This window comes from Somniosus microcephalus, chromosome 4 (genome assembly GCF_052327205.1).
Source record: "Somniosus microcephalus isolate GS21.2 chromosome 4, FLI_Smic_1.0, whole genome shotgun sequence".
NCBI classification, from domain to species: domain Eukaryota; kingdom Metazoa; phylum Chordata; class Chondrichthyes; order Squaliformes; family Somniosidae; genus Somniosus; species Somniosus microcephalus.
This window is the reverse complement of record NC_140990.1, coordinates 315334123-315359202: the sequence shown is the minus strand read 5'-3', so window position 1 is coordinate 315359202 and position 25080 is coordinate 315334123. Positions and strand designations below refer to the sequence as shown.

Sequence of the window (25080 nt, the reverse complement as noted above, 5' to 3'; positions counted from 1 at the left end):
TGCGGGACCTTATCGAAAGCCTTCTGAAAGTCCAAATACACCACATCCACTGGTTCTCCCTTATCTATTTTACCAGTTACATCCTCAAAAAATTCCAGTAGATTAGTCAAGCATGATTTACCTTTTGTAAATCCATGTTGACTTTGTCCGATCCTGTCACTGCTTTCCAAGTGCTCTGCTATTACATCTTTTATAATGGACTCTAGCATTTTCCCCACTACCGATGTCAGGCTTACTGGCCTATAATTCCCCGCTTTTTCTCTACCGCCTTTTTTGAATAGTGGGGTAACATTAGCTACCCTCCAATCCATGGGTACTGTTCCAGAGTCTATCGAGTTCTGGAAGATGACCAGCAATGCATCTACTATTTCTAGGGCCACTTCCTTAAGTACCCTGGGATGTAGATTATCAGGCCCTGGGGATTTATCGGCCTTCAGTCCCATCAATTTTCCTAACACCATTTCCCTACATATACTGATTTCTTTCAGTTCCACCCTTTCATCAGACCCTATGTTCCCCGGCATCTCTGGGAGGTTATTTGTGTCCTCCTTTGTGAAGACAGAACCAAAATATGTATTTAGTTGGTCTGCCATTTCTTTGTTCCCCATTATAAATTCCCCTGATTCTGACTGCAAGGGACCTACGCTTGACTTCACCAACCTTTTTCTCTTCACATATCTCTAAAAGCTTTTACAGTCAGTTTTTATGTTCCCTGCAAGCTTACTCTCATATTCTATTTTCCCTTTCTTAATTAATCCCTTTGTCCTCCTTTGTTGAATCCTAAACTGCTCCCAATCCTCAGGATTATTGCTTTTTCTGGCCAATTTATATGTCCTCTCCTTGGATCTTATGCTATCCCTAATTTCCCTTGTTAGCCACGGTTGAGTCACTTTTTTTCATGCCAAACTGGGATGAACAAATTCTGTAGCTCATCCATTCGGTCTTTGAATGTTTGCCATTGCCTATCCACCGTCAACCCTTTGAGTGCCATTCCCCAATCAATCCTACCCAACTCGCTCCTCAGACCATCGTAGTTTCCTTTATTTAAATTGAGGACCCTAGTCTCTGAGTCAACTACTTCATTCTCTATCTTAATGAAGAATTCGATCATATTATGATCGCTCCGACCCAAGGGGCCTCGTACAACAAGATTGCTAATTAATCCTTTCTCGTTACATAATACCCAGTCTAAGATGGCCTGATCTCTGGTTGGTTCCTCGACATATTGGTCCAGGAAACCATCCCGCAAACACTCCAGGAATTCCTCCTCCACAGTATTGTTACTAATTTGGTTGGCCCAATCTGTATGTAGATTAAAGTCACCCATGATGACTGCTGTACCCTTATTGCACGCTTCTTTAATTTCCCTTTTAATGCCTTACTGTTTGGAGGTCTATGTACCACCCCCGCTAATGTTTTTTTCCCCTTAGTATTTCTCAATTCTACCCATACAGATTCCACATCATCAGAGCTAATATCCTTCATTACAATTGTGTTAATCACTTCTTTAACCAGTAATGCTACCCCACCTCCCTTTCCTTTTTGCCTATCTTTCCTGAATATCGAATACCCCTGGATGTTGAGTTCCCAGTCTTGGCCATCCTTGAGCCACGTTTCTGTAATCCCAACCAAATCATATTCGTTTACCTCTATTTGCGCAGCCAATTCATCCACCTTATTACAAATGCTCCTCGCATTAAGACACAAAGCCTTCAGGCTTGTTTTTTTAACGCTCTTAGACCTATTAGAATTATTATTTACTGTGGCCACGTTTGATTTAAACCGTTAACTAAGACTGCCTACTTCCACCTCTGTAACATCGCCCGTCTCCGCCCTTGCCTCAGTTCATCTGCTGCTAAAACCTTCATCCATGCCTTAAAACCTACCTCTCACCTGTCCTAATATCTCCTTATGTGGCTCGGTGTAAAATTTTGTTTGATAATTGCTCTTGTGAAGCCCCTTGGGACATTTTACTACGTTAATGGTGCTGCTACATAAATGCAAGTTGTTGTTGTTGTTCTCTTTAAATATTATCCCTTCCCTCTGAAAATCCTGCTTTCCCACATAGCTCGTCATCATCTGTAAATATTTGACATCTTCCTCCAGATCTCTTACAGATATCGCAAACCATCATGGTTCGAGGTCTGATCTCGTGAGGGACCCTGCTGATGAGAACTATCCCTGCTGCTCAGTAGCCTCTCCCTTTAGCCAATATACTGTCCAATTTACTACATTAACTCAAGGGCATTCACGGAGAAAGCGAGCGACTTGGCGCGCACATTACCCAATGCCTCCTGCAAGTCAAGCTGTAGTCATCAACCATTCTGTAACACTCCACCAACGGCATTGCATTCCTCCAAGAACGGCAATAAATTTACCCCTTGTCTACATTCACGTGAAATGATTGCCTTTATGCTCCCGTTAGCTTCGCTTCACTTGGTTCTTAAAGAGTTGGCACCGATATGTCTCCCACTGTGGACATGACATTCATTGCCCTAGAATTCCCAGGATCATCCTTCTTTAAAAGATTGGAATAACATTTAACAATCCCTTTTAAATCTTCGGCTATTGTGCTCAAAGAGCTGTGAACAGCTCCTGCCCGCAGTCCTTGCACCCCCAACCCCCTCTCCCCCTCCCTGCTCTGTCAATCCGCGACTCATTTCTTTGAGTGCTCCGCCTGGTCCTGACACTCTGTAAACGGCCGGTCCAATTAGGTTTTATTAATGTTGCTGGTAGACGTTTCAGTGGCACCTCCTCCAGCGTGTATGGTAGCATCGTCTTTCTGTTACTGCACGAGTAATCCTGGACTAAAAATCCGCAGACGTGGGTTCAATTCCTGCCATGGCAGTTTGTTAAATTAAATTTAGTTAATTAAATAAATCTGGAATTTAAAAAAAGCTACTGTCAGTAAAAGTGACGATGAGACTATTGGATTATCATTAAAAACTCAGCTAGTTCACTAATGTCCTTTTAGGGAAGGAAACCTGCTGTCCTTACTCGGTCTGGACCTGTATGTGACTCCAGACCCACGGCAATACGGTTGACTCTTAACTGCCCTCTGATATGGACCAGCCAGCCCCTCCATTGTATCAAACCACTCATCACACGGACTGCAGCGGTTCAAGAAGGTGTGACTCACCACCACCTTCTCAAGTGCAACTAGGGATCGGCAATAAATGCCGGCCTTGCCAGCGACGCCCACATCCTGTAACGGAATTTTAATAAAAAATAAGAACCTAAGAAATAGCAGCAGGAGTCGGCCATTCGGCCCCTCGAGCCTGCTCCGTCATTCAATAAGATCGTGGCTGATCTTCTACCTCAACTCCAGTTGAGGCCAATTCATTAAATATATTCAAGAAGGAGTTGGATATATTTCTTAAGGCTAAAGGGATATGGGGAGAAAGCAGGGACAGGGTACTGAGTTTGGATGATCAGCCATGATCTCATTAAATGGTGGAGCAGGCTCGAGGGGCTGAATGGCCTACTCCTGCTCCTATCTTCAATGTTTCTATGTTTCCACTTTCCCGCCCGATCCCCATATCCCTTGATTCCCTTAGAGTCCAAAAATCTATCTTAGAAACATAGAAACAGAGAAGATAGGAGCAGGAGTAGGCCATTTGGCCCTTCAACCTGTCCTCATAATTTAACCCTTGAAGCCCCGGTATCATTCTGGTGAATCTGCGCTGCTCCCCCCTCCAAGGCCAATATATCCTTCCTGAGGGGCCGTGCTCGAAACTGAATGCAGTTACTCCAATTGGGGTCTAACCAAGGCGCTGTACAACTGAAGCATCGCTTCCTCACTTTTGAATCCCCTTGAGGTAAAGGCCAGTGGAAAAGAGAGTGAAGAGATCTGGGAACAGGGTGGGGAAATGCGATTGGGACTATTTGTTTGCAAGGAGGGGTAAACACCGACACAGACTGGTTGGGCCAAATGGCCTGTTCCCGTGTTGTAACTTCGATGTATTTCTACAGCATGTTGGGTTGTGTAGTCAGGCTCAGATTGAGCCTCCCTTCTCCCCGAGTTACTTCCTCCACCTGCAACAGATACCGGCTGGTCGACCAGGGTTGAATGGCGGTGATGTGGGGATGGATGGATTTTCCGATGATTTGTTTAGTCACGTGCGGGAATCGCCGGGGGAGGGAGAGGGAGTCGGGATCCACACAGAAGCTTCCCGATGGATTGGATGGATTGGATGCTGCCTATGAAAGTGTAAAATTACAAAGAGATATTAATAGATAGAGCGAATGGGTAAAACTGTGGCAAATGGATTTCAATGTCGGCAAATGTGAGGTCATCCACTTTGGACCTAAAAAGGTTAGATCAGAGTACTTTCTAAATGATGAAAAGCTAAAAACAGTGGCGGTGCAAAGAGACGTAGGATATATACAGATCATTATAAATAACAGGTACAAAAAGGCTAATGGAATGCAGGCCTTCATATCTAGAGGACTAGAAACATAGAAACATAGAAGATAGGAGCAGGAGTAGGCCATTCGGCCCCTCGAGCCTGCTTCGCCATTCAATGAGATCATGGCTGATCATCCAAATTCAGTACCCTGCCCCTGCCTTCTCCCCATACCCCTTGATCCCTTTAGCCTTAAGAAATATATCTAACTCCTTCTTGAATATATTTAATGAATTGGCCTCAACTGCCTTCTGTGGTAGAGAATTCCACAGGTTCACCACTCTCTGGGTGAAGAAATTCCTCCTCATCTCTGTCCTAAATGGCTTACCCCTTATCCTTAGACTGTGACACCTGGTTCTGGACTCCCCCGCCATCGGGAACATCCTTCCTGCATCTAGTCTGTCTAGTCCTGTTAGAATTTTATAAGTTTCAATGAGATCCCCTCACATTCTTCTAAACTCCAGCGAGTATAAGCCCAATCGACCCAATCTCTCCTCATACGTCATTCCTGCCATCCCAGGTATCAGCCTGGTGAATCTTTGCTGCACTCCCTCCATGGCAAGAACATCCTTCCTCAGATAAGGCGACCAAAACTGCACACAATACTCCAGGTGTGGTCTCACCAAGGCCCTGTACAACTGCAGCAAGACATCCTTGCTCCTGTACAAGGGGGTAGAAGTCATGCTGCATCTGTACAAAGCCCTGGTTAGACCTCACCAGGAGGAAAGTGAGCAGTTCTGGGCACCACACCTTAGGAAGGATATACTGGCCTTGGAGGGAGTGTAGCGTAGGTTTACCAGAATGATACCAAGGGTTAAATTATGAGGAGAGATTACACAAACTAGGGTTGTGTTCCCTGGAATTTAGACGGTTAAGGGGTGATTTGAACGAAGTTTTCAAGATATTAAGGGGAACTGATAGGGTAGATAGAGAGAAACTATTTCTGCTGGTTGGGGAGTCTAGGACTAGGGGGCATAGTGTAAAAATTAGAGCCAGGCCTTTCATGAGTGAAATCAGGAAACACTTCTACACACAAAGGGTGGTAGAAGTTTGGAACTCTCTTCCGCAAACGGCAATTGATGCTGGGTCAATTGTTAATTTTAAATCTGAGATTGATAGATTTTTGTTAACGGTGGCATAGTGGTTAGCACTGTTGCCTCACAGCGCCAGGGACCCGGGTTCGAATCCGGCCTCGGGTGACTGTCTGTGTGGAGTTTGCACATTCTCCCCGTGTTTGCGTGGGTTTCCTCCGGGTGCTCCGGTTTCCTCCCACAGTCCAAAGATGTGCGGGTTAGGTTGATTGGCTATGATAAATTGACCCTTAGTGTTAGGGGGATTAAATACGTGGGGTTACGGGGATAGGGCTTGGGATATGTGTTGGTGTAGGGGTTACGGGGATCGGGTGGGATATGTGTCGGTGCAGGCTCGATGGGCCGAAATGGCCTCTATCTGCACTGTGGGGTTTCTGTGATTCTGTGATTAAGGGATATGGGGCAAAGGCAGGTATATGGAGTTAGGTCACAGATCAGCCTTGAATGGAGGAAGAGGCTCGAGGGGCTGAATGGCCTTCTCCTGTTCCCATGTTCCTAGGAGGTTTGATAGGCTGAATGGCCTTTCCTCACTCGGCACTTTCTTACCCTTAGATTCTGCTAATGGCAAAAAAAAAAAACAATCAGTGTGACAAAGCGTTGACCATGAAAGGTTAGCGCGTCCTCTGAATGTGACAACAGCAATTGCGATGATTTATCCGGGATGAGCTTGCTGGGCTAATTCTTTCCATCTACTATTGATCCCCAGCCTCTTGATATTGAATCTGTTGAGTGCACTCTTTTGTTTTTCTGTTGTTGTTGCTGTCCTGGGCCAATATTTATTCCTCAGCCAACATCACTAAAACAGATTATCTGGTCATTATCACACTGCTGTTTGTGGGAGCTTGCTGTGCACAAATTGGCTGCCGTGTTTCCCACATTACAACAGCGACTACACTTCAAAAAAAGTACTTCATTGGCTGTAAAGCGCTTTGGAATGTCTGTAGGTCGTGAAAGACGCTGTATAAATGTCTTCCTTTAACTAACTCATGCTGTAGCTTTCTTCAAAATACTTCAGCAACAACAAATTGCATTTGTATAGCACCCTTAATGGAGTAAAACGTCCCAAAGCGCTTCAGAGCAGTGACTATCAAACAAAATTTGACTGAGCCACCGAAGGAGATATTAGGACAGTTGACCAAAAGCTTGGTCAAAGAGGTAGGTTTTAAGGAATGTCTTAAAGGTGGAGAGGGGTGGAGAGGTTTAGGGAGGGAATTCCAGAGCTTAGGGCTCAGGCAGCTGAAGGCACGGCCGCCAATGGTAGAGCGATGTAAATCGGGGATGCGCAAGAGGCCAGAGTTGGAGCAGCGCAGATATCTCAGAGGGTTGTAGGGCTGGAGGAGGTTACAGAGATAAGGAGGGCTGAGGCAATGGAAGGATTTGAGCAAGGATGAGAATTTTAAATTCGAGGCGTTGCCGGACCGGGAGCCAATATAGGTCAGCGAGCACAGGGGGTGATGGGTGAACGGGACTTGGTGCGAGTTAGGACACGGGCAGCCGAGTTTGGGATGAGCTCAAGTTTACGGAGGGTGGAATGTGCGAGGCCAGCCAGGAGTGCATTGGAATAGTCGCGTCTGGAGGTAACAAAGACATGGACGAGAGTTTCAGCAGCAGATAAGGTGATGCAAGGGCAGAGGCGGGCGATGTTACGGAGGTGGAAGTAGGCGGTCTTGTTGATGGAGGGGATCTGGGGTCGGACGCTCAGCTCGGGGTCAAATAGCACGTTGAGGTTGTGAGCAGTGGCGTTGTTTGGATTCCACAGTGTCTTTTTATCATGGTTTTCTGGCTGGCTGTAACTCACTATTTAAATCTGCCTGCTGCTCACTCAGAGGGATTAGCCTGTCAATGCCGTGATGAGATTAGTAGGTTACATCTGCGCTCACGTCATTTGTACTTGTGGAGCTTTCAACTGTGGCCGGTGAAGCGCGGGACAATGCGGGGACTATTCTGCACAGAGGAGTCCGAAGTTGGTGCTTAAGCAACAAAAATGCAATGGGGTCGGGGGGGGGGGGGGGCGGGAGAGAAATTCGTTCTAGCCCCGTTTGGGGCGCTAAAACTTCGAAAGCTGAAACATTAATGCCAGGCGCTAATGATGATGGGGCTCCCGCGAAATTCAGTTGCCGCGCTCCAAAGACGCTAAATCAAGCGCTAACCACTTCTCTTAGGGCGCTAAAGTTGGAGAGCAGGGCGGTACCGGCAGAGCGCGAGACAATTTGCGGCACATTCCAGCCGGCACTCTTCAATCACAGAGGCTGCTTCCCTCGCTTAAAGGGGAGGGACAATACTGCACCTGATGCTATTTGTCAGCACTGCAGTCTTGCAAGGTGACTGCCAATACAGCCCCAAGCACTGTCACCAAGTGGAGGGCTTGGACATCCCGCAACAATGAAAGAGTGAAAGCTTTACGCAGGCACCGGACTGGTGCAAATAATAACGGTTCAGCGATCTGTAAAGCATTCCCTTTAATTACCGCTCCCGAAGCGGCTGTCCGACTTCCGAGCGCCTCCTCTTGCTGGCGTTGTCGGCGTGAGGCGATAATTGCAGGGGGCGAAAGTCAATTTCACATCTGGGGGCGGTAACGGGGTGCTGCGCACTTGATGACATCACGATCTACGGGCCGCGAGAGACCGAGGCGGTAAATGTTAGCGCCAGCGCAAAACCGCCAGGGAAGTTCGCGGGCGTCGCTGAATTCACCGTGCCCGGTCGGTAACCCCCTTAGCGCCCCGGTACCACCCCCCCCCCACCCCCCCCGCAGGCGCTAACAGGAGGCGCAAAGCAGCCGAATTTCTAGCCCAACATGTATTGGCTATTATTTTGCCAAGTTCAAACTAGCAAAAGGTAAATTTAGGGCTGATATCATCTTCGCAGAAAGAGTGATCCACTCACGCAATGGACTTCGGGTGAGGGAGTGGAGGCGAAAACCTGTAATCGTTCAAGGAATAGTCCCGGACTGCAGCGGTTCAAGAAGGCGGCTCACCACCACCTTCTCAAAGAGCAATTAGGGATGGGCAATAAATGCTGGCCTTGCCAGTGATGCCCACATCCCAGGAACGAATAAAAAAAAATAACGTGAAGAGGAATTGGAGATTCAGTCTGGATTGATGAGCTAGGATGTGTTGAATGGCCTTCCTCACCTGTACCACTCTTGTATTACTCTGTTACCCTGTGATGTATACCGACCGTGAAGAGAAGATTTGAGAGAGGTGTTTAAAATCATGAAGGGTTTAGATAGAGTAAATAAAGAGAAACTGTTTCCAATGGCTGATGGGTCAATCACCAGTTTTAAATGGTGAGAAACGATTAAATGTTGGTGTTCAAAGAGATTTAGGTGTCCTCATACAGGAAGCACAGAGGCCTAGAAATTCAGTTTGGGGCGCCCAGCTCGCCTGGGCGCCGGAATTACCGCTGCGCGCGGAGCCACTTGCGCCAGCGGGATATTCAGTTTCAGTGCCCCAAGTGGAAGCCGGCCGCTAAACAAGGGTTTCGGCGCCCCGCTTGGGGCGCTGAAACTGAATATCGGCGCGCTAAGTGCTGCAGCGCCACCCGCTGCGGCACGGCAGCCTGCGGTACTGCAGGCCTTCCTCCCACTCTTAAGGGGGAGGTGCCTGCAACAGCGCGATCCCCGCTCGCGAGTGCCGGCAAATGAGCCCGGCACCAAGGAGAAGTGCCGGCCTCTCGGGAAACAGCCGGCAATACCGCGGGGGGGGGGGGGGTGTAGGAGGCTGGGGACGGAGGTGTGGGCAGGCGGCCGCCGAAAAAGTGGCCGGCTGCACCTCCACCTTAACCCGCCACAGGTAGGCCCCTGTGTACCGGTCGCTGTTTGCGGCTGGCGCGGAGGAGGCGGCAGCGACCAAATATGGCCAGCGGGGCGATAGCGGGGCGCTGTGCACACCGATGACGTCATCGGTGGCGGCGCAGCGCTACAGGCTAACGCCGCCATTAGCGCCCCGCTAAATATCGCGGTGGTTGTGGCCAGAGGCACAAAAGCCCTCTTTGGGCGCAAACTGGTGGCGCAGGCCACTGAATTTCTAGGCCAGAGAGTTAGCGTGCAGGTACAGCAAGCAATAAGGAAGGAACATGGCATGTTGGCCTCTATTGCAAGGGGGTTGGAGTATAAGAGTAAGGAAGTCTTGCTACAATTGTACAGGGCCTTGGTGAGACCACACCTGGAGTACTGTGCACAGTTTTGGTCTCCTTATCTAAGGGAGGATATACTTGCCTTGGAGGCGGTGCAACAAAGGTTCACTAGATTGATCCCTGGGATGAGAGGGTTGTCCTATGAGATCTCCCACCGAGTCAGTCCCACTCCCCCCTGCAATTTTTTCTCCTTCAAGCATTTATCCAATTCCCTTTTGAAGGCTACTATTGACTCTGTATCCACCGCCCTATCAGGCAGCGCGTTCCAAATCTCAACCACTCGTTGCGTCAAAAAAGTTTTTCCTCGTGTCGCCTGTTTTGTCATCGACCCTTCAGCCACTGGAAACAGTTTGATTTACTCTATCTAATGATCTTAAACACCTCTACCAAATCTCCCCTTAGCCTTCTTTGCTCCAAGGGGAACTTGTGGAATTAGTATCAGTCATAGAGTCATTGGGCCGTGGAGGCGTGTTGGGGGTTAAAATCCCGAAATCGGGGGGCACAAACCCATCCCGCCCCCCAACCCGCCTCCATGCCAGTTTCAAAGGAGACGGATACCCGACCCGCACTGGGACCCGCCTCCCCGAGGCGGGAAGGGGATTAGTGCCAATTAACTGCCTGTTAACATGTAGTTAACAGGCAGTTTTTAGCCTAATCCCTATTTTTAATGTTGAAGTGTGGGATTCCCGACAGCTCCAAACCACGCCAAGTTAGAGGAGGCGGACCGTCGGGATGAAGGGCTTGGAGGGGTCGAGATGTCCGGTGTTCAGGTGAGTGATGGGTGCATGAGTGCAAAGGTAAGTGTGTTTGGCGTGTGTAAAGTGTTTAAAGAAGTTTAATTACCTTTACTTACTAATGCATGTAAAGTCTGTGGGTTGTTTAGTTAATTAATACACAGACTCCAAGAGTAACTTAAAACAGGACTTTACTATTCGAAGGTCAGGGCGAATCTGCCCAATAACTCCTGGCACAACACTTATATACTGGTGTGGTCACCGTCGGTATTACCGTATACAGAAGCCAAACAAAGTAGTGCCACACCTAAAATAGTTCTCTTAAAGGTGAACGGTTACATACAATAGTTCTCTTAAAGGTAGACGGGTACATACACTACAATCCTCCCTTTTTAGCTTACAACATACTTATTCCCCATTAAACATAACATATAATGAACTTCATGTAAAACAATTCACAGATATAGTCTCTGCGGGAAACAGTTCACAGATTCAGTCTCTGCGGGAACAGTTCACAGATTCAGTCTCTGGTCTTGACTCGGTCCGAACAACATCTCTGTGGTGTAGCCGGTTCACATTTCTAGCGTGACCCATCCAATAGTCTTTCCCTTGGCTTAACAGCTTGAACTTCCGTCCTGCTGAACCAGCAGTGCTGACTTTTACAAACAGCTGGACTGCCTTGGTAATTTTTCCTGCTTTCCAACTGATTTGGCCCCCTTCGTGGGGCCCACGTGCATGATCTGATAGAAGTGATAATGATTTAGATGGTTATCGTCTTCTGCTTCGTCTTTTTCTTTTCTGCTTCTTGGAGACTCTCGGGGCTCCCTTATCCGCTGCCAGCTGTAGCGCCACCATCTCCCTATGTTCCTTAGACTTTAAGTGCTTCATCCTGATTTCTGCACTTTGGGAGTTTTCATCACAAGCTGGGCAGACCAAGTCATCGTAATATTCCGTGTCACTCAACAGGTCATGGTAATATTCGGTGTCGTCCTGAGCTAGTCTAGCGAGAGGGCCTGCTATTTCTTCCGTACCCCACTGGACGTTAGCCGACTGTTGTTCCCTCCCTAGACATCTTTCCTGAAGAGACTTCTTCATGCGTTCATATTCATCCCGCTCTTCCTGGGTTTCCTGCAAATCCTTCACTAATGACCTCGTTTGTGATTTCAACACTTCCCCTTCCCTCGGGGATTGATTGATCAGGCTATTCAATCCTTCTACTGGAGCAGCTGTTTCAACATTCTGCTGTTCACATTGACGTGATTCAGCGTACTTTTGGCATCCCTGTAAAATCTGTGTTGCAACCTCAGCTATTTCCATAACTTTTGAGAGCTCCGAACTCCTTCCCTTTGAAGATTGAAGCTCGTGTTCAGATTGTTCCCATTGTAGAGTCTTGTCCTTCAGCATATGAAGGAGTTGGCTGACCGTGAACTCTTCCACGGGAACACTGTGGGTCAGAGTCTTCTCCATTTCATCCACCTTTTCCTCCAATGCTTTCACCTTCTTTTCCTCTTGTACTTTGGCTTCCAGCGCTCGGAGAAGTTGTGCCTTGATGCTCTCTAGCTCATGTTCAGAGGCCATTCTTACAGTCTCTGTGTTTCTTACAGTTCCCTTTTCTTCCACTGAACGGATTCCCAGTTGAATCTGTTCTTCAAGTTGTTGAATCTCGGTCATTGCCGCCCCATATTTGTCTTGGGTTTCCTTTAATATTTTTATGAGTTCTTGTACATCTTGTCTTTCATGTTCTGCCATGTCTTTCACCTCTAATTTCTCATCTATGGATGGAACTTCTACCGATGAGTCTGTCTTGGCCTTGAGCTCATCAAGAATTTCCTGCAGCCTTTGGACTTCTTGCTCATGTTCAACCTTCAGTTGCTCATATGCTTCCACTGAAACTAGCTTTTCGGAGGTTGCCGAGTTAACCCCTTCCAGAATTGTAGCCTGGGCCTGTTCATACTGTTCTTTCAACTTCTCACACTCTGCTTGTAAGGAGTCGTAGAGAAGAACTGGAATAAAATCCTGGCTTCCTGAAGATTCCTCTTCATTTGCTTCTTCCTGCAAATATTCTAACTCCTGAACAGCATAAGGGAGATGTGATCGGTAATTGGTCACGATGGCTCTATGGTCGCTCTCTGCTTGAGCTAGCTGCTTCTGTTGTCTTTCCAGATTCTCCCATTCGGTGTCATAGAACTTTTTCATTGTTTTCATCTCTTGTACGAGACGGTAACTCAATTGTTCTAATTGTTGTCGTAATTTGAAATAAAGTTGAGTCCGAGCTCGGTGTTCTTCCGTCATGGATATGTCCGTAACTTGAACAGGCTCAGAATTTTCTGTCAAACTAGGTTGTCGTTGTTCGGTGGCGTTCTGTTCTGAAACTTTGTTCTTCTCTGGAGCATAAGCCTTTATGCATGCCTTCGTTTTTCCAACCTTCGTCGGCAAGTCCATTTCAGCCTTGTCTTTCATATTTGGGTTGGTCTTATCGTCATCCGTTTCAGAATCTGAGCTGATTGTCTGCACCGAGTCCTCACTCGTTATGGCTTTTAGATAGTGCCATTCCATGTCTATTTTCTTGATCCACTCCCGTCCTAGAAGTGGTGGTCCTCCCTCATGTAGTACGTATAAGTTCATTCTTGGGTGTTCTTTACCCCTATCTCTCACTTTGACTCTTATCTTTCCCATGGGGTATACTTTATGCCCCGTGTATGTCTGCAATACGAACTTGGTATCTCTTAAGGGTATATGTGAGAATAGCCGGTGGTAATCCCTTCGATTTATGACTGATAGAGCTGATCCAGTGTCCAACTCCATTTTCACTTGGATTCCAGCTATTTTTAGCATGACCCAGATAGTTTGTAGGTCAGCTTCCTTACTCACATTGTGAATTCTCAGACTACCCAGCTCCTGGCCGTTTGGGTCTGAGTCTGAATTCTGTTCGTCTGAACTCTTCTCAGCCACCTTGTGTACCTTGTTGTACTTTTCCTGTGATGGCTTCCTTTGGTTGTTGGTCCTTTGGTTGTTGGTCTTCTTCCCTGACCGGCATACCTTAGCTATGTGACCCAGTTTGCCACATTTCCTACATTCCTGGTTCTTAAACCAGCATTGGTTCTGGTCGTGTGTTGTCTTCCCACAACGATAGCATTTTGTTGTTGCCGAGGTAATTTGATCCACACTTAGTGCTGCTGTCTTTAGCTGCATTTCCGCAGTTCCCTTCGCTGCGGCTTCGTGCGATGCTGCAATAAGGACAGCCCTGTCAAGTGTAAGGTCGTTCTCTTCGAGTAGTCGCTTTTGCGTTCCTTCCTTTGCCAACCCGCACACGAACTTGTCTCGCAATGCCTCTGTCAGATTCCCTCCAAACTGGCAGTATTTCGCTAGTCTACGCAGTTCGACCAAGTATTCTGCGTTGCTTTCGTCTTTCCGTTGCGTTCTCGCATAGAATTTGAATCGTTCCACCAACATCAATGGTGTGGGGTTCAAGTGATCCTTCAGAACAGCCACAATATCATCGAAAGTCTGATCCGCCGGTTTAGCTGGTGATAGTAGATGCTTCAAGAGCCCGTATGTCTTCGCGCCCATCGAGTTTAGCAAGGTTATAGCTTTGTCATCTTCTTCTATTTTATTGGCCTCACAATAGATCTCGATGCGTTCCACGTACGTGGCCCAGTCTTCTACCTCGGCATTAAAATCGTTGATGTTACCACGCTTAGCATCTTCCTCTCTTTCTGATAACACCCCGAATTATTTCTTTAACTTATTTTTTTTTTATTTTAAGATGGCGGTTTTCCCGCGAAAATGGCGGTTTCCCGCGCTTATCTTCTCTCCCCGCCCACTTCAATGGCGGTTCCCCGCTTCTGTCTTCTTCTCCGCCTAATGGCGGCTTCCCGCGTTTCTTCCCCTGGCGGGAGGGGTACACTTTCCCCACGGGCGACGGCCGCTGGCTTTCAGGTTCACAGCCTGCACGTCGGCTTCAGTGCTTTCCCTTTTCTCGGCAGGGCAACCGGCGCTGGGTACACCCCATTGACGGCGAACAGTTTCAGCCACTGGGCTGGCTCTCGCTCAGTTCCCCTTGCTCGGGCTCTGTCTCTCTGCCGCTCGCTCGGCTCTACCGGCGCTGGGTACACCCCGTTGACGGTGAACAGTTTCAGCCGCTGGACTGGCTCTCGCTCAGTCTCCCTTGGTCGGCTCTGCCTCTCCCGCTCGCTCGGCTCCCAATCGCGCCTCCCAGCCCTCTCGCAGTCCGGTGCTTCCCTCCCCGGCTGTGGCTGAGTTTTTATATCTTCCCGCGCCTACGCTCCCGGTCGCAGCGCTTCGTGGCTTCGGTCGCTGCCCGGCCTTTTTTGCCGGTCGCGGTCTAGCTGTCTCACGACGCCGTTGCGTCCCCAGCCTGTCTGTACCACGGCTTCCTTGCTCCACGCTGCCCCAGTCTCAGCGCCTCTGGGCCCGACTTCTGTCCGGCTCCTTTCCCCCTCGACCGTGGTCGAGTGCACCGCCCTTATCCTCCGGTTATTCTTTTTACTTTTCCCTTACTCACAGTCACCGTGGCCGCCTTGCTTCTCGTGCTGATCGGCTCACTCCTCACCGTGGCAGAAGGGACAGTCAGTGCCTGTTGCTGATGGAAGTCTTTGTCTCTGAATTCTTCCTCCTTTCCAGCTCTGCAGACTCGAGTTTTCTCCCAGCAGAATGACGAGGGTGGTTGCCTCTTCTCGACGCTCGTTAACTGCTTCAGAATTATTGTTGCCGCAGGGTACGATCGGACTCGTCGCCACTGTAAAGTCTGTGGGTTGTTTAGTTAATTAATACACAGACTCCAAGAGTAACTTAAAACAGGACTTTACTATTCGAAGGTCAGGGCGAATCTGCCCAATAACTCCTGGCACAACACTTATATACTGGTGTGGTCACCGTCGGTATTACCGTATACAGAAGCCAAACAAAGTAGTGCCACACCTAAAATAGTTCTCTTAAAGGTGAACGGTTACATACAATAGTTCTCTTAAAGGTAGACGGGTACATACACTACAATGCAGGCTTCCTTTCTTCAGGTCTCGGGAGTCCCTCATCTCACCGGCAAAGAAAGCAGAATGGCCGCGATCTGTCAAAAATTGCAGCATTCTGCTTTCTGTTCTGTTGAGATCTCTAAATCAACCTGAGAGGAAGGAATTAACCTGGAGTACAGATTGTCAGTGTTTGACAGCTTCAAAAAGGTCTTGACAGATGAAATTTCAACCTGTGACGTTGCCGGGTGCCCTTAATTGGCCTGCTGAGCCCGCTGGGCGGGCTCAACAAGGTCAATCAAGTCAAAATCGTGTGGATTGGCCGCATTTCGATGGAGGCGGGACTACAACCCTGAAAGTTGTAGTCCCGACTCCTGAGTTAAAATCCTGCCCATAGAGTCATAACGGCAGAGAAGAGGCCATTCGGCCCATTGTATGTATGCAGGCTATTTGCCAGAACAATCCAAACCTTATCCCACTGCCCTGCTCTCTCTCTCTCTCTCTCTCTCCATAGTCCTGTGCTTCAACTATTGATCCAGTTTTCCCTTGGAAGATGCAATGGTCTCTGCCTCAACTACTCCCTGTGGCAAAACACTCAATGCTCCAACAACCAGTCGCCCCCATAAACCGCACTGTCCCCTGTGCGGCCGGCCTCCCTCAATGCGCGGCCCATTCAAATTTCCGCGCGTGCGCGAGATCTCCAATGTAAAAGCCGGTGAGCGGCCTACCCAGGACTTTGCAGATGACTGCGCGGCCACGCAGCTTAGCGGGAACATTGCCAACAATCCTCTATGTAAAGAAATTTCTCCTAAACTCTCCCCTCACTCTCTCAATGATCATTTTAAATTGATTGCCCCCTCGTGACCAACTCCCCAACCAGAGGAAGTAGTCTTTCCCTACTTACTCTGTCAAGACTCTTTTCATGATTTTAAAAACCTCTATTAAATCTCCTTTTATCCTCTCTCTCTCTTCCATGAAACGGTCCCAGTATCTCAAGTTTCTCCACATAATTATAGCTTCTCAACCCTGGCATCGTGCTGGTGAATCTACACTCCACGCTCCCTGTGGATTTAATGTTCTTTCTATAATGGGGCACTCAAAACAGAAGTCAATGGATTCATTTCAGTTCAAGTTAATTGGCAAAAAAAAACAGCGGGGGAGATGAGGTGCTGGAGCCTTGAGAAAATACCCTTCTTGGATGGAAGCCGCAGTGAGGAATTGGAGGTCGGACACGAGATGCCGACACCAGCCCAAATCAGTCAAACTCGTTTTTAAAGAGACCAGTTAAAATGCCATGACCGGCACTCTCCGATTGTTACCATTGGCGCTTTCATCGTTCTCCTTCCATTCTGTCCTTGTCTCATAAGGCGATATGAATGAATACTAGAATGATACCAGGGATGAGGAACTTCAGTTATGTGGAGAGACTAGAGAAGATTGTTCTCCTTAGAGCAGAGAAGGTTAAGGGAAGATTTAATAGAGGTGTTCAAAATCATGAAGGGTTTTGATAGAGTAAATAAGGAGAAACTGTTTCCAGTGGCAGGAGGGTCGGTAACCAGAGGACACAGATTGAAGGTGATTGGCAAAAGAACCAGAGGGGAGATGAGGAGAATTGTTTTTACGCAGCGAGTTATGATGATCTGGAATGCGCTGCCTGAAAGGGCGGTGGATGCAGATTCAATAATAACTTTCAAAAAGATATTGGATAAATATTTGAAAGGGAAAAATTTGCAGGGCTCTGGGGAAAGAACAGGGGGAGTGGGACTAATTGGAGAGCTCTTTCAAAGAGCCGGCACAGGCACGATGGGCCGAATGGCCTCCTTCTGTGCTGCATCATTCTATAATTTGCTACCATCCATTTTACACTGATGTCTCTTCACAATTGTGCAGAGGTCGGGTTACTGCTGGCAGCTGATGTCACGTGTTTCCTGCCAGCCAATACTGATCAGTATTGGTAGTGGTCATTCCCTGTTCTCTGGGCCGCACGTCTTAAATGGTCTTAGGGAGACTTAAGCCGAGATTTTCCTTACCTCGGCTGGCCTGGGGCGGGCAATGTCGGTGGCGGGCCGCGGCCCCGCTGCTGGCTCCATCCCACTCTGGAAAATGAATTTACGTTGATGGGGCTTGTTAAGCCCACCCCAGCGGGTTTCCTGGCCCAATTAGCAGGAGCGGGTCTGGTGACATCATTCATGACGCCTCTTGAGCAGGTTTCCTTAAAGGGACCAAGGCCAACTATCTTTTGATGTTTGAAGCACTGAACAGCGGTGCATGGCTGCACCCAGGCCCTCCCATGACTGCCTCCATATGCTTCTGGAGGGAGTCACAGCACACAGGGAGGTTCTCTTCCCTTCCCATGGGTGGAAGAGACCTCCCCAGGAGACCAACACAGCCTGGTTGCACATTGCAGAGGAGGTCAAGCAGGAATGTGGTCAGGAGGACCTGGGTACAGTGCCGCAAACGTTTCAATGATCTCAGTAGATCATGAAACATTAATACAAAGCCACACTCAACCTCATCCTCCTGTGCCACTCATCACATCCCCATCACTTACCTTGCACCTCCACCCATCCCTCTCTATCTACATTATCACATCCCCATCTCACTAGCCCCCCTTCGCACTCGCACTCACCCTCATCCTAGTGCAATCATACCAACTAACAACACACAAGGGTAGCCACTTGGGTGTTTTATCCAATGTTCATGCAAAGTTTCTGTTAATGTGCTGTCAAACATTGAAATCTTTATTTTCAACACTTTCCAGTCTTGGACAGATTTGTGTGCACCTTTGAAAGTGGCTTAGTGAGTTGCATTGAATGGTGAGACATAACGTTATGTTAATGAGTATGAAAGGAATGGCTTGGGTATTGTAGGGATAATTTATGGTGTTGGTGTGGGGTGGTGCCAACCTGGCGCATCATGTGGCAGCCAGGGTGTACAGGGTCAAGTGACGTAAATCTGGCATGGTGAGGCCATCGCTGGCCTCCCGGGCAGCAATGTGCTCGGATGCTGATGCCCTCTGTCCTGTGCAGCATCAGGTGACTGCGGAGAAGTTTGATGTTGTTGGTGCTGCTGGTGTGTCTGGTGCTGATCGTGGTCGGATTCTGAGGACCAAGGTGAGAGAGTATAAACGGCACCCATGTTGATGGAATAGATGGCAGGTGAAGTAGAGATGACAGAAGCATTCTGTCGATGGTGAGAGAGTTCTTCCAATGAGGTGAGAGTGGATGGAGAGTGGAAAGTGGAAAGCCTGCAGAATCTGTGCTGGAAATGGACTGAGCGACAGCTTGTGGCTGAGGAAAGTGATGACCTGTCAGGTGGGAGCTTTTAATGTACATTTGAAGCTGTCAGGTAATCAGCTGGAGCAATGGCCACTGAACTCCCGCCTCAGATTGACAGACGTGGTCCCCGAACAGCGTGGTTCCCGTGGTCATGCAGTTAAAGTCAAAAGGCAAGTAAAAAAAACCTGTGAAGCATCTGTCAACTAGATGCTAATGATTTTAATTGGGTCGCCCGTCGCTGCCAGTTGGGTCTGCTCAGCGCTGACAGATCCAACATTGGGAAAGGTGCGTTACGGCGGGTTGACAGCGGGTTCCTGATCCGCTGTAAAAAAAAAAAAAAAAACATTTTCCCACCCAATCCGCCACCGATTCCGTCCACTGACTCCCCATAAAATCTCGACCATAGTGAGGACAAAACTATAGAATGCACGCGTTTTTACAAAAATAAATTAAATTTATTACCTTTTGCTTTTTGCAGAAATTGAACAAATAAAATGAGCGTTATGGATGTCAACAACCATCATGCATTGCCCTAAAGACATATACAGACGTGCGATTGGTCCAAGCCAGCGACAAGCCTTGTGACATCATCTGGCCAAAGGAGTCTACTGACCAGATCTCGAACACCGGTCAATGGCTGTTCTCAGTAAGTGTAAAACATTCAAAACCTTCAAACAAGGGACGTCAAGATCTTGGGGAGGGCGCAGTAGAGAGTTACCAGAATGGTGCCAGGGGTGAGGCATTTCAGTTATGTGGAGAGACAGGAGAAGCTGGGATTGTTCTCCTTCGAGCAGAGAAGGTTAAGGAGAGATTTAATGGAGGTGTTCAAAGTTATGAGGGGTCTTGATAAGAGAAAATAAGGAAAAAGTGTTTCCACTGGCAGAAGGGTTGGTAACCAAAGGACGCAGATGTAAAATAATTGGCAAAGGAACCAGGGGGAAGTTGAGGAGAATTTTTTTTTACGCAGTGAGTTGTTGTGATCTGGAATGCGCTGCCTGAAAGGGCGGTGGAAGCAGATTCAATAGTAACTTTCAAAAGGGAATTGGATAAATACTTGAAAAGGAAAAATTTGCTAAATGGATAGCTCTTTCACAGGCGTGATGGGCCAACTATCCTGACTTGGAAGTATATCGCCGATCCTTCAACGTCGCTGGGTCAAAATCCTGGAACTCCCTCCCTAACAGCACTGTGGGAGTACCTTCACCACACGGACTGCAGCGGTTCAAGAAGGTGACTCACCACCACCTTCTCAAGGGCAACTAGGGATGGGCAATAAATGCTGGCCTTGCCAGCGATGCCCAGATCACATAAACACATTTTTTTTAAATGGCCTCCTTCTGTGCTGTATCCAAAAGACTGCACCTCCCGACAGTGCAGTACTTCCTCAGTACTACACTTCGAGTGCCAGCCCAGTTCATGGGCCTCAAGTCTCTGGAGTTGGACTTGAACCCACGACCTTCTGACTCAGAGGTGAGAGCGCTACATACCTGCCCTGACGGCTTTGGGTCAAGCTGGCTGCACATGGCCTCGGGAACTGTATATGAGCTGCTGCGACATTTTTTGGTGATTTAAGTCACCAGCGACGAATAACACAACTTTCCCGTCCAGGATTTCACGATCCTTGTAGGAATACACCAGGTGACCAGGACATAGCGAGCAGTACTAATGACTCCTAAATACTGTTCCATTCCCTGCTGTTTGAGTGCTTCCGACAGCCAGACTGAACACATGGTCTGACCACAGTTTGTTGAACCAACTTTCCAGCACAGTTCCTGTCGTCTGTCTCGCACAAACAGTGTGAGGCGATTTGCTCTGTGATTCTCAGCACCAGCTGCCTATTTCCTTCTCCACCACCTAGAGGGACAAGGGAAGCAGGCACATGGGAATGGCAGCACCTCCTAAGTTGTCCTCCGCGTCACGCACACACCATCCTGACTTGGAACTATATCGGCCATTCCTTCATCGTCGCTGGGTCGGAATCCTGGAACTCCCTCCCTAACAGCACTGTGGGAGCACCTTCACCACACGGACTGCAGCGGTTCAAGAAGGCGGCTCACCACCACCTTCTCAAGGGCAATGAGGAATGGGCAATAAATGCCGGCCTTGCCAATGACGCCCACATCCCGAGAATGTATAATAGAAAAGTATAAATTATATTCCAACAACTTGAAAATATATTCAGTTTTATAATCAGTGACAGATCCTTGGCACTCTGCTGTTCATGTGCAGTATATACAGGAGCACTAACATACTAGTAACTTACTTGTGGGGTAGTCTATGATCAGTTGATTAATTAACTAGGGTCCATAAATATAAGATAGTCACTAATAAATCCAATAGGGAATTCAGGAGAAAATTCTTCACCCAGAGAATGGTTAGAGTGTGGAACTCGCAACCACAGGGAGTGGTTGAGGCAAATAGCATAAACACCGACATGGACCAGTTGGGCCGAATGGCCTGTTTCTGTGCTGTAAATACTTTGCTATTCTATGTAAAGTTTCTTTTATAAACAAAATGACAGCATTTTGGTAAGAGCCCATGGGATCCAGGGTGCCTTGGCGCGTTGGATCCTAAACTGGCTGAGTGGCGGGAGGCAGAGGGTGATGGTCGAAGGTTGCTTTTGTGACTGGAAGCCTGTGTCCAGTGGGGTACCTCAGGGATCAGTGCTGGGACCCTTGCTGTTTGTGATCTACATAAATGATTTGGATGAGAATGTAAAAGGTATGATCAGTAAGTTCGCAGATGACACGAAAATTGGTGGGGTGGTAAATTGCGAGGAGGAAAGCCTCAGGCTACAGGACGATATAAACGGGTTGGTCAGATGGGCGGAAAAATGGCAAATGGAATTTAACCCTGAAAAGTGCGAGGTGATGCATTTTGGACGGACAAATAAGGCAAGGGAATACACAATGAGTGGTAGGACCCTAGGAAGTACAGAGGGTCAGAGGGACCTTGGTGTACATGTACATAGATCCCTGAAGGCAGCGGAACAGGTAGATAAGGTGGTTAAAAAGGCATATGGGATACTTGCCTTCATTAGCCGAGGCATAGAATATAAGAGCAGGGAGGTTATGATGGAGCTGTACAAAACGCTGGTGAGGCCACAGCTGGAGTACTGTGTGCAGTTCTGGTCGCCTCACTATAGGAAGGATGTGATTGCTTTGGAGAGGGTGCAGAGAAGATTCACCAGGATGTTACCTGGGATGGAGCGCCTCAGCTATGAAGAAAGACTAAACAGGCTGGGGTTGTTTTCCTTGGAGCAAAGAAGGCTGAGGGGGGACCTGATTGAGGTGTACAAAATGATGAGGAGCATAGATAGGGTAGATAAAGAGGAACTTTTCCTCTAAGTAGGGGGGTCAATAACAAGGGGGCATAGATTCAGGGTAAGGGGCAGGAGATTTGGAGGGGATTTGAGGAGGAACTTTTTCACCCAGAGGGTGGTTGGAATCTGGAACTCACTGCCTGAAAGGGTGGTAGAGGCAGGAACCCTCATAACATTCAAGAAGCATTTGGATGAGCACTTGAAATGCCATTGCATACAAGGCTATGGACCAAATGCTGGAAAATGGGATTAGACTGGACAGGGATTGATGGTCGGCGCAGACACGATGGGCCGAAGGGCCTCTTTCTGTGCTGTATAACTCTATGACTCTATGACAGCAGAGCTGGGAGAGAGACTTTGGAAACTCGCTGCACAGAGCCACCTAGTGACCAGAGCCTGAAACTTCACCGTGACAGTCGACATAGTAAAATTGAATAGTAAATATTTACATAGTAATTTACAATGGTAAATGTCGATAGATAAGTGTGACCAAAGGAGGGGTCACCATTAACCAGAAACTTAACTGGACCAGCCACATAAATACTGTGGCAACAAGAGCAGGTCAGAGGCTGGGTATTCTGTGACGAGTGTCTCACTTCCTGACTCCCCAAAGCCTTTCTACCATCTACAAGACACAAGTCAGGAGTGTGATGGAATACTCTCCCCTTGCCTGGATGAGTGCAGCTCCAAGAACACTCAAGAAGCTCGACACCATCCAGGACAAAGCAGCCTGCTTAATTGGCACCCCATCCACCACCTTAAACATTCACTCCCTCCACCACCGGCATACCGTGGCTGCAGTGTGTACCATCTACAAGATGCACTGCAGCAACTCGCCAAGGCTTGTTCGGCAGCACCTCCGAAACCCGCGACCTCTACCACCTAGAAGGACAAGGGCAGCAGGCGCATGGGAACACCACCACCTCCAAGTTCCCCTCCAAGTCACACACCATCCTGACTTGGAAGTATATCGTCGTTCCTTCATCGTCGCTGGGTTAAAATCCTGGAACTCCCTCCCTAACAGCACTGTGGGAGTACCTTCACCACACGGACTGCAGCGGCTCAGGAAGGTGGCTCACCACCACCTTCTCAAAGGCAATTAGGGATGGGCAATAAATGCTGGCCTTGCCAGCAAGGCCCACATCCCATAAGCGAATTTAAAAAAACACTTACCCAAAAACAACTATCGATCTCCGCCCTGAAAGCTCCAATTGGCCCACAGCATCCACAACATTCTGGGGGGAAAGTTTTCCAGATTTCCATTCCCTTTGTGTGAAGAAGTGCTTCCTGACATCCTGACTCCCTGAATGGCCTGGCTCTAATTTTAAGGATACGCCCCCTTGTTCTGGACTCCCCCCACCAGAGGAAATGGATTCTCTCCATCTACCCTAGCGAATCCCGTTATCACTTTAAACCAATGTCTCCTCTAATTTTTATTTTAGGTGCGCAGTCCCTTTAAATTTGCGTCAGCCTACGCCTTCGCGGTATCTTTTCCAACATTTCACCTGGTAAGCGGCCTGCGCGGGACCTCCTGATCGCTGCGCGGCTGCACAGCTTAGGGGGAGCGTTGCTTTAAACTCATCGATTTAATTTACGTTTTTAAACAAAACATCTCTCTTTCTCTCTGCCTCGTTCTCTCTAGCTCTATCTTTCTCTCTCTCTCTGTCTCTTTGCCCCCTCCCCTAGCATGTGTAACATACCTAGCCCTGGGGGTATTGAGCTAACACACAGGCTCTTGAACAATCCTCTCATTGTAACACTCTCTCGTCTATCCCTTGCCTAATGATTCCAGGAATCACCTGTAAATAATTGCAAACTTTCAGATGAGTTCATTGGCCATGTTAGCGTGTGTATATAGAGGCTAAGAGCCCAATCTCCAATTTACACTCTAACTGCCCAGTAAATCAGATCTTATTTACACTCTAATCTCATTCGAGTTTTCATCTTTACTGTACCCATTTCCCACAATTACCAGAATGATTAGGTTTAGAGCAGTTGGAACCTACAGGGGGGAAAAAAAAAGTGAGGCTCTTTTTCACGTGTTGCACGCTGGCTGCGTATAGTGACACCGCTATTCCTGGCCAGACGATTGGGTAATTCCGCCATCAATCACGCCTGGAGACCGCACTGCTGGAGGCGACTGGGATTGATTCTACGCACATCATTCATATTACGTGGCTATCCTCCGCTCACTGCATTTTGCTGGACTCGGGAGACGTTGCTGTAGTTTGGGTCATGAGCTCTGTTTGCTGCAGTTCGTGGAGACTCTCTTTAAATAGACTCTGTAGACTGTTTGCTGCAGTGCGCTGTCTAAATAGACTCTGTTTGCTGAGTACATAGACCCTGTTTGCTGGAAAATAGACTCTGGTTGCTGTGAGTCCTGTCGTAAGTCCCGCCCCGCCTCCAACTCATTGGCTGACACCATACTGTTAAAAGACATTCTGTCACATTACACGCTCATTGCCCAGTAAATCACAGATTTTATTTACACTCTAATCTCATTAACGGTTTCATCCTAACACCACCTATTTCCTACAATTACCAGAACAGTTAGGTTAAGAACGGTTGGAACCTACAGGGAAAGAAAAATGGGGAGTTTTTTTTTTCTCATTCCTGAAGCAGATAAAGGCCTCAAATAGGTTCTGATCATTTCCCCAGAACAATCACAGTGGTGGTGTAGAGAGCCTGAGGTGCAGGTAGGCCCCACAGCAGCAGCAGCAGCGGCAGAGCGGAGCTGGGAGGAGCGGCGAGGCAGCGGTACCAACTCAGCACCGGCAGAATTTTCAAAGAGTGACGTCAGAAGTCAAAAGGTGCAACCCGTCTGGCTTGTAGAGGTCCCACCTCCCCCTGAAACAGTTCCAATTCCTCAGGAATCTAAAGCCCTCCCTCCTACACCACCTCTCCAGCCACACATTCATCTGCTCTATCTTCCTATTCCTGAACTCACTAGCATAGAAACATAGAAGATAGGAGCAGGAGTAGGCCATTCGGCCCTTCGAGCCTGCTCCGCCATTCAATGAGATCATGGCTGATCATCCAAATTCAGTACCCTGTCCCTGCCTTCTCCCCATGTCCCTTGATCCCTTTAGCCTTAAGAAATATATCCAACACTTTCTTGAATATATTT

At 48.0% G+C, this 25080-nt stretch overlaps 1 protein-coding gene across 4 annotated transcripts in view; it reads left to right on the top strand.

Annotated features, from left to right (window-relative positions):
- The window catches only part of tmem198ab (transmembrane protein 198ab), a 231444-nt gene that overhangs the window by 20578 nt on the left and 185786 nt on the right, over positions 1-25080 (top strand). For all 4 annotated transcript variants that reach the window (XM_085986767.1, XM_085986765.1, XM_085986764.1 and 1 more), the window contains exon 2: positions 19110-19277. The gene's annotated coding sequence lies outside the window, so the exon portion shown is untranslated. The remainder of the gene's footprint in view (positions 1-19109; positions 19278-25080) is intronic.